This window comes from Corythoichthys intestinalis, chromosome 5, assembly GCF_030265065.1.
Source record: "Corythoichthys intestinalis isolate RoL2023-P3 chromosome 5, ASM3026506v1, whole genome shotgun sequence".
Taxonomy (NCBI): domain Eukaryota; kingdom Metazoa; phylum Chordata; class Actinopteri; order Syngnathiformes; family Syngnathidae; genus Corythoichthys; species Corythoichthys intestinalis.
The window spans coordinates 57879701-57889264 of NC_080399.1; the positions used below are offsets into that span (position 1 = coordinate 57879701).

Genomic DNA, 9564 nt, shown 5'->3' on the forward strand with positions numbered 1-9564 from the left:
AGTGCTGGAGCTTCAAACTAAACTAAAGAGTATTTAAAAAATCTGACGAGTTAATTCATACTAAGACTTAAAACTCATACTTTTATACTAAAACTTACTTGAGTATATTTTTATGTTCTCTTTAAAGTCATTGAGTTTGAGTCATTGCTTAACATTTAAATACAAAGATGCGTTTTAGAATTGTACATGATATATTATGTGTGCTCAATCGCGATATTCTTATGTACATTAAAATCATTCAGAAAAACATTTGACTGGACTTTATTTTTTTTGCAAATGATTTTTTTGCAATACTTTTTCCTGGCCTTTAGCAGGCTATAGAAATTCCAATTCAAAAGGCATACCCGATGGCCGAATTAGTAGGCATTACCAGCTATTTGACCTACTTTCAGTGAAGCTTCAATCTCATCAATGATTTCAATCAGTCATCAATATGCTCAATGAGTTGTTTTTCTCTCACCTGTATCTGCCAGACCTCTGCTCCTTCTAAACTCAGAGCTTCCCAGCAAAGACATAAAAAAAAAAAACATTTTTTTTAACACTGACTTAAATAAATGACTTTTACTAGCTTTAGAGAGGCAACTAGTTTTGTAAGCATTGCTGAAATGTGGATGTTTCATCACATTTTCTGTATCATCCCTACGGGGTAGACAATTTATACCTTGATTTTATTTTGTCATTTTATTTATGCCTTCATTACGAGACAATTTTATGAGGATGTATGAGATTTATGTTTTTTGTTTGTAAAAAGTGCATTGACCATTAAAGCCCTTGCAAAGAAATTTGTTTGTAAGTGTAATATGACCATACATATTTCTTCATATTTCATTTGTACTAAAACCGAGGGAGTATGCTTGAAATTGAGTTTTTCAAGTTTCTTTCATACAGTTAAAGCCCTAAGCCTCCTTAGCAAACAGAATATATCTTTATCCAAGTGTACGATGAGAAAACATATTTTTACTAAAACAGAGGGAGTATAGTCGAATTTGACTTTTTATAAAGTATATTTTATATACTTAAAAACAGCAAGGTCTACCTGGCTTATACTAAAAAGTATATACGATAGGCTATCGTATATACTCACTCGTCCATGCATACTAAGACTTAAACTCACACTTCCATACTAAAACTTGGGTATACTTTTATGCATGAAATCACTGACTAATGATAAACATTTAATTGAAATACGGTAAAATGATTAGTTTTAAAATTGTACATGATCTAGTTTGTGTATTCAATTTCAATATTCTTATGTCCCTTAAAATCATTCAGAAAAACATGAGTCTTATTATTTTTTTTTGCAATTGATATTTTTGTGATTGGGGGGGGGGGGGGGGGGGGGGCTGGGCAGGCTATAGAAATTCCATCAAAAGGCTGACACAAAACATGCCTGATGGGCAATGCTAATAAGTGGGCATTATCAGCTATTTGACCTAATTTCAGTGAGTCCCAATCAATGAGTTCAATCAGTCATCAATATGCTCAATGATTTGTTTTTCTCACACCTTTGCCTGTTCCTAAACTCAGGGCTTCTGAGCAAAGACATGAAAATAAAAACTTTTTTTTTTTAATATTGTCTTAAATACCAGTCATTTTTACAAGCTTTAGAAAGGCAACTGTAGTTTTGTAAGCACTGCTGAAATGCAGATGTTTCATCATTTTTTTTGTATCATCTCCACGCGGTAGACAATTCATTCCTTGATTTTATTTTGTCATTTTATTTATGCCTTCATTGCAAGACAATTTCATGAGGGTATATGAGGTTTATATTTTTTGTTCGTAAACAGTGCTATAACCCTTAAAGTCTTCAAGGCTTCCGAAGAAAAGTTTTTCCAAGTGTAAAATGACTATACATATTTCTTTACTCAAACGGGGGTGTATGCTCGAAGTTGACCATTTCCATAGTATATTTTATATACTTAAAAGCCTTTAGGGTTCCTCAGCTAAAAGACTGATTTTTGTCCAAGAGTGCTATGAGTATAAATTTGTTTTACTCAAAAGGAGGAAGTATGCTCAAAGTTGACTTTTTATAAAGTACTGTATATTTTATACACTTAATGCCCTAAACTTCCTGAGCAAACAGTATATAGTTTATCCAAGTGTACAATGAGAATACCTATTTTTACTAAAACAGGGAGTATACTTGAATTTCACTTAAAATAAAGTATATTTCATAGACATAAAACAAAAACAGCAATGTATACCTGGCTTATACTAGTAAGTATAAAGAAAAGTCTTGCACGTCCGTTCATAATAAGATTTAAACTCATACTTTAGTACTAAAACTTGAGTATAGTTTTATGTTCTCTTTAAAGTGCGTGATAAGTCAAGTCACTGACTCATGCTAAACATTTAATTGAAATAAAATGATGGGTTTTAAAATTGGACATGCTCTACACACTAAAAACTGCTGGGTTAAAAATAACCCAATTTGGGTTATAAAATAACCCAACCGCTGGTTAAATATTGCACCAACCCAGCAGTAGTCAATTTGACCCAGCAAGATGGGTTACATCACTATAACCCAACAGATGAGTTAAAAAAATTTACTCAATTTCTGGGTCAAATTAACTACAAACCAAGGTAAATTCAACTTCATGTATGTGTTATATATTGTACCCAAAAACTGGGTCAAATTAATTACAATTTTGGGTTGTTTTAACTATATATATAGTTTATTAATTGTACTTAATGTTGGGTTTAATTAAGTGTTACTGTGGGTTGTTTTAACTACCTGTATTGTTTATCAACTTTACCAAATGTTGAGTAAAATCAGTTGTAAATGTGGGGCAAAATTAATTAGAATGTTGGGTTGTTTTAAACAAGTTCAGTAATCCATACAAATGCTTGGTCAAATTAACCAAAATGTACAACCACAACCTATAACAATCCAAGTGATTTGATAATGGATAGGAGGTACCAATAAATACCAGTACAGCAATCTTTATAATACTCTGCCTTGATATTTATTTGTAAAACATTCAGTGCAAATGAGTGAATCACACATTAAAAAAGTCAAGGCAAACTTGGCAAAATACTGTGCAAAACAGACAAACATAAGGAAAAAAATCATGATTGAAGTTTAGGACCAACACATTTATAGGACTGACCATGCGAGATTTAAGCTTGACCCTTTAACCCCCGCCTTCCTCTCATTCATTCATTCATTTTCCATCTCAATCCTCAAAAACACCATTGTCTTTTCAACTTCATGTTATCATGTTCTCAGTTCTTTGTTGGTTTTTGTCACATTTTATTTGCATTTTTTTAATGATGCTTTAGTATTTTTGTCACTTTTCTTGCACTTTTTAGTGAATTTAGCTTATATCTGGTCAATTTTTTGCATTTTGGGAATGTTTTGATTTTATGTCACTCTTTTGATGTGTTTTGGTGGTGTTTTTGTTGTTCAGTTTGGTTGTTGTTCTTGACTCATTTTTGCTGCTTTACACAAATCTAAAAACCTTGAATAAGCCCCTAAATAGCACAAAAATAGATTAATATGATAAGGAAATTGTGAATAAAGCAGCCAAGAAAAACATTGAATAAGCCCCTAAATAGCACAAAAATAGATTAATATGATAAGGAAATTGTGAATAAAGCAGCCAAGAAAAACAAGTAATTTGAGAATGACAGAATCATCTTCAGAGATCAAACAAGTGTGACAAAACCTCAAAAACATCAAAAAAAGTTCTTAAAATGACACATTCTTCCAGGGCTGGCTCAATTTCATCATTTGAACATTGTGGCTGGGTGGGGCTGGACCTTCTAATGGGTCATCAAGAGTATTTTGAAGGATTTTTGTTTTTTTTTTTCTTCTTCTAAGTGTCGTCTAAAAGACTATAGATAAGAAAATGTCCGACCACAACCGCTTTCACAACACTGGAAGTGGGTTGATGCTGAGTGTACATGGTGTACCCCACACAAATGAATAAAAAAAGACCCTTGATGCCCCCTGAAATTTGCTTTTTGCACTTAAAGCATTTGAATGTCATCTTTTAAAAAAATATATTCAAAATAAGCAAAAACTAAAAGAAGAGAACCCTCCAACTAGTCACTTAACTACGTACAAGTTCTCTAAATTTCTTGAGAAACTGGAGTCTAGGGCCTGCTCTTGGAATCAACTGCTTAATTGTTTCCTCATCAATCCCCTCCTCTGAAAAACAAAACAGAAGACAGAGACATTACATCAGCTCAGCAGAAAGCAAAATTATATGGAAGCAATAGTAAGAAGCACAATCTCCCAACATTTATTAAACGTGAAAAGAGTACTGAAAGACTATAAAATGTGCCATATTAGTCATAACATACCACTGGAAGCTACTCAAAAAAGATAAAAATGTTTTCATACCTTTAAATCTTTCTACCACATCTGCCAGCTGCCACTCTGTCAACGGTGTAGTGACAAAGCTATCCATTGATCTGAAACAAACACAAAAAGGGCTTAAGCAAAAATAAAATAACTGTTGTATAATTATTCAGGGAAAACATTGTCGAATGAAAAGGAAACGAACTGCAGAATGTAATCCAATATTTGTTCACTCACAGGTAGGACTGCATGATTTTTTGAAAGAAACCTAATGGTGATTTATCGGAGACACATTGTGATTTCTATTTAATTTGAACCTTTTCAATTTTGACTTTTAAATCCATTAAATACTGCTATGAGGATGACTTACACGAGTCTTGTCAGTTTGCGATAACATTAAATACTAATTTTATAAAATTTAAAGGCAATAAAACTCTCGACTACGAACTAATCAACTTTCTTGAATACGGCTTCTAAAAGTATGAAAAACAAAACAGAAATTAACAAATGAATAAAGTAAAACCAAATCGAGTAACAAAACATGTCAAAGAATTAGAGTGACAAGAAATCACACACAAACACAAAAAAAAAAACTCAGTGTCAAAAAACAAATGCTTGAAAAGTCCTAAAAATGCAACCAAAACAGGCACTAAAGTAAAAAAATCCAACAAATAGGGAGGACAAAAAGCCTCAAAAAGTTTTCAAAAGGGTACTTACAATGAAAAATCTGCAGATGTTAAGGGGCTTAAGCACAAAGCTAACTTTAGTTTGTAGAGTGTCTCTAAAGTGTTTACTGCTGACAGAAACCACAAGCGTGCAAACAAATTAAATTATTGACATTTCTGACTTTTTGTTTCTAGGGAAAAGGTTAAAAAAAAAAAAAACTGCTTGCGTTTATTTCATGAGCTCATTAACAATAGATCAGGGGTCCCCAACCTATTCCACTAAGGCACACTGTGGGTGCAGGATTTCATTCTTACCAAACAAGATGACAACACTTTTTCCCCAATCTGGTGTTTTACAAGTGCAATCAGTTGATTGCAGTCAGGTGTGGCTTGTTTTAGCAGAAGCCTCATTGGTTCAACTGTCTCTGCTGGATCGGCTGGAACAAAAACCAGGACCCACAGTGTGCCTTGAGGACTGGGTTGAAAACCCCTGCAATAGATAATCTTATGGGACATTAAATACAACTGGAGACTGACTTGACTTTCTAGGAAATTAACCTGCTAGGGCAATATCGCAATCACGGCAATATCGCTGGGAGTGCTAACCGCATTTATCGCAGTGGCTATGTTTACATGGCCGGAAAAAGTAGAAGTAGCAGAAAACAAAGCACAGCTACATTTTTTTCCTGCCTAAAGCGTTTCATAATCCAAAGTGTCACAGTCGCGCCTTAGTTTTACAACGTGTCTTGCACTTTACATTTCGTCATTTGTAAGAGCTGCTTTTCTCAATGGAGCCGCAGGCTGCACGGATGTTAAGCTAGCTAGGCCAAGCCAAAGAAGGATAAGTCACGTGTTAGCTCATAGGCGCAACTGAGATGTGAGCTCCATTTACTGACCTGACTACGGATCAGGCTGTCGGAGAGTGAGAGACGCGTGTAAGACAGCGCAGTCATGGACACTAGTCGGGCTGCAAGGGCCTAACCAGTGTCCATGACTGCGCTCGGTCATGGACACTGCCTCGCAGCCCGATGAGAGCAGCAGAAGTGGCCGTGGCTACAGTGGGGAAACCGCACAGAGTACAAATGCAGCCATGGCTGCCAGCTGACGACCTTACTACATACAAACTATTTTAATTTATTCGATAAATGGCCTAGACATGAAGAAAGAAGCTGTATGAGTGCTGATATAAGGTCGGCGCACTACTTGTTGGCTAAAGGGTTAGCTAAGCAGCTAGCTAGCTTGCTGTTAATGTGTGCGACACGGACGTGTGCGGGCGGGCACATGCCTTCCTCCGACTGTGTCAGCCATAAAATTGGCTGGCAAACAGACTTATCTGTGAGTCTGACTGGTTTTAATTTAAATTTCATCAAGCTGCATTGCAGCAAACCCAAAGAAAAAAACGCACTTGCTACTTCTAGCCAAAGGGTAATTGCGTTAGCTTTACGTTTTTGGCAAATCAACTGAGTAACGTCGACGTAAAGATAGTATTAGGTCACACAACAAACGACATGAATTTGATATGTAGCTAGGCGTTAGTGTGCACAAACCTTTCATTATCAAGTTGCCTCGAAGATATCCGACAGGTGCTCACGATGAGAAGTGCTTGAGCTGAACTCTGGGCAATGGCGCCTGCCCGCGCATTCCTGAGTGTGTGTGGAGGGGGACGTCCTTTGACGTGATGACGTACGAGGCAGAACAACCCAGATGCTGAGTAAACCGATGGGTATTGGGTTGTATGATTTTTAACCCAGCACATGGGTTGCACAACAAATAACCCACTTGACCCAAATCACCAAAAAATAACCCAAAATGAGTCAAATATCTCATAACCCATTGGTTGGGTAGAAAAAATAACCCAGCATTTTTTAGTGTGTAGTATGTGTGCTCAATTTCAATACTCTTATGTCCCTTAAAATCATTCAGAAAAACATTTGACTCTTTTTTTATTATTTTTGGTAAATTATATTTTGTGATTTTTAATTATTTTTTTTTTGTGTGCAGAGAGGGGCGTATGGGCAGGCTATAGAAATTCCAAATCAAAAGGATGACACAAAACATGCATGATGCCCAATGCTAATAAGTAGGCATTATCAGCTATTTGACCTACTTTCAGTGAAACATCAATCTCGTCAATGAGTTCAATCAGTCATCAATATACTCAATGAGTTGTTTTTCCTCACACCTCTGCTGCTCCTAAACTCAAGGCTTCTGAACAAAACACGAAAATAATTTCTTTTAAAAATTACACCGACTTAAATTACGGTGACTTCCACTGGCTTTAGAAAGGCCGCTGTAGTTGTGTAAACATTGCTGATCTTTTTAATTGTGGATTTTCCGTCACTTTATTTTGGCATTTTAGTTATTCCGTCGTTCCAAGACAATTTAAAGAGGGGTAAATGAGGTTTTTATTTTTTGTTTGTAAACAGCGCATTAACCTTTAAAGCCCCAGGGCTCCCTTATGGCAAAAATGATTTAAATTTTATCCAAGTGTTCATACCTATTTTTAAAATGGCTACTGTAGTGTTGCCAGCATTGTTGATTTTTTTCAACATTTTTGCCATGTGGTAGGCCAGCTAGCATAATGTCGAGAAGTTCTGTTTTAGTGAGCTAATTCTAGTTTAGTCAAGTAACAACTGGAGTTCACAGAATTTTGTAGTTAAATAGTGCAGTGTTGTTCACAGCGTTTCTTTCTGACTGTAGGGCCAAAAGAACTAAAAATGAAGAATTGATGTTGCATCTGCAAAAAGAGCATTTAACAAAAAAAAAACAAGGACTGTGGAGGTCTCGGCCTACCATGTTTCTTGCACTATTATTGGGCAGCCAATGTAAGAGTCATGGTGTATTGGCAAATTAATCCTGACTTGGTGTCGTTGGAGAATGTTCCCTCTTGGTTGACAATAGAACATAGTTTAGTCACAAAAACATCTCTCCGGGCAATTCTTTTCTCCTCGCCTAGACCATTGTCATCTCAGAGAGGAGAACATTTTATCATGCTGCACGCCCAGAAAATCTGGTTGCAGATTCGAAAATTTTGCAATCTCCCTAGCACAGCTGTACATGCTCCAATGTGGCATAATCATGCTCTCGCTCCCTCATTTACGGATCCGGTTTTTAGGGAATGGAGTCAGAAGGGTATAGAGTCGATTAAAAATTTGTATATTGACAATAAATTCTGCTCATTTGAACAATTACAAATAAAATATGATTTGCCTAAAGGTAATTTTTTTTTAGATTTTTACAAGTGAGGAATTATGCCAGACAAAATATCCCAACATCCAACTGTCTCCCTTCGGAAAACGATTTGTTTAAAATCTTAATGGGGCCCCCAGAATCCAAACATTTAATCTCTTCACTAGTAAAAATTATATTGAGTAAATATACTCGTTCCACATCTTTGATTAAAGAAAAATGGGAAGAGGATCTCAGTATTACAATCAGGGAGGATATATGGCAGAGAGCGCTGAGTGACATTCAAAAATGTTCTGTTAACTCCAGGCTGCAGATAATTCAGTATAAAGTAGTTCTTAGGTTACATTATTCAAAGGTGAGGTTAAACAAAATATTCCCACAAACATCACCCGTATGTGAAAGATGTAAGATAATGGATAGCACATTAGCACATCAATTTTGGCTCTGCCCAAGGATTCGAGAATTCTGGTTTTCAATATTTAAATGGTACTCAAAAGTATTCAAAACACCAATTGATCCTGACCCCATAATTGCTCTGTTTGGTTTCTCTGAAACATTGCAAAAACTGGGTCATGATAGGACTTTTGTGATTGCTTACGGCATGATAATAGCCAAAAGGTGTATCTTAAAATTATGGAAGTCTGATGTCCCACCCCACTTTGAAACCTGGCTCAGGGAATTTACAGGAGTGTTACATATAGAAAAACTAAGGTATGAGGTATCAGGCAACCCTCATAAGTTTCTGATTGTATGGCAACCAATTTTAGAACACTTGAATTTATAGTAGACCCGTACTCCTCTCCTCCTGTCATCATTTGATGTATATGTGGACTTGAAACAAAAAAGAAAAGAAAATGTGATGAGTACTTCAAGGTGTTTGTGTTTTTGTGTATACTGTATGTATTGCAATTTGTATAGCACATATTTTGGGGGAAATGTACTCGTGTGGAGTATACAGTTGTATAGCTTGACGTACATTTCTTCATGCAGAGAAATTTTATTTATTTTTTTTTTTTTTTGGTGTTTTATATTTATGTATGTGTGTATCTCGTCTCCTATTTGTCAAGGTGACAGTAGAAAATGCCAACAACTGATAGAAATTGATAGTCAATCCAGCAAACTACAACTACAACAACTTGACCCACTCCACTGATGCTGCAGAGATCCCCAAAAGGTTTTGTGTTGGAAAAATGCCAGAGGAAGTACAAATTCAAATCAAATGGATGATCTGATCTCTTGGTGTATTCCAGCATTGCATCGCTCAGGTTGTTACCTATGCACAAAGCCCAAATTTGTTGGTTGTCAAATAAAGGGTGTTTGTGGATTGAAGTATATTTTTGGATGAAATAATGTTGTTTTGTGTTTTGGTTGGCCATATTTGTGTCTTTGCTATGTGCTCAAAAG

General features: G+C 35.7%; 1 long non-coding RNA gene across 1 annotated transcript; it reads right to left on the reverse strand.

Annotated features, from left to right (window-relative positions):
* Positions 1-2943: 2943 nt before the first annotated feature.
* On the reverse strand, positions 2944-6634 carry LOC130916454 (uncharacterized). Its single transcript, XR_009063284.1, has 3 exons — positions 6519-6634; positions 4349-4419; positions 2944-4153 (listed from the first exon to the last, which is right to left on the reverse strand). It is a non-coding gene; the product is annotated as an uncharacterized LOC130916454 (long non-coding RNA).
* Positions 6635-9564: the final 2930 nt, after the last annotated feature.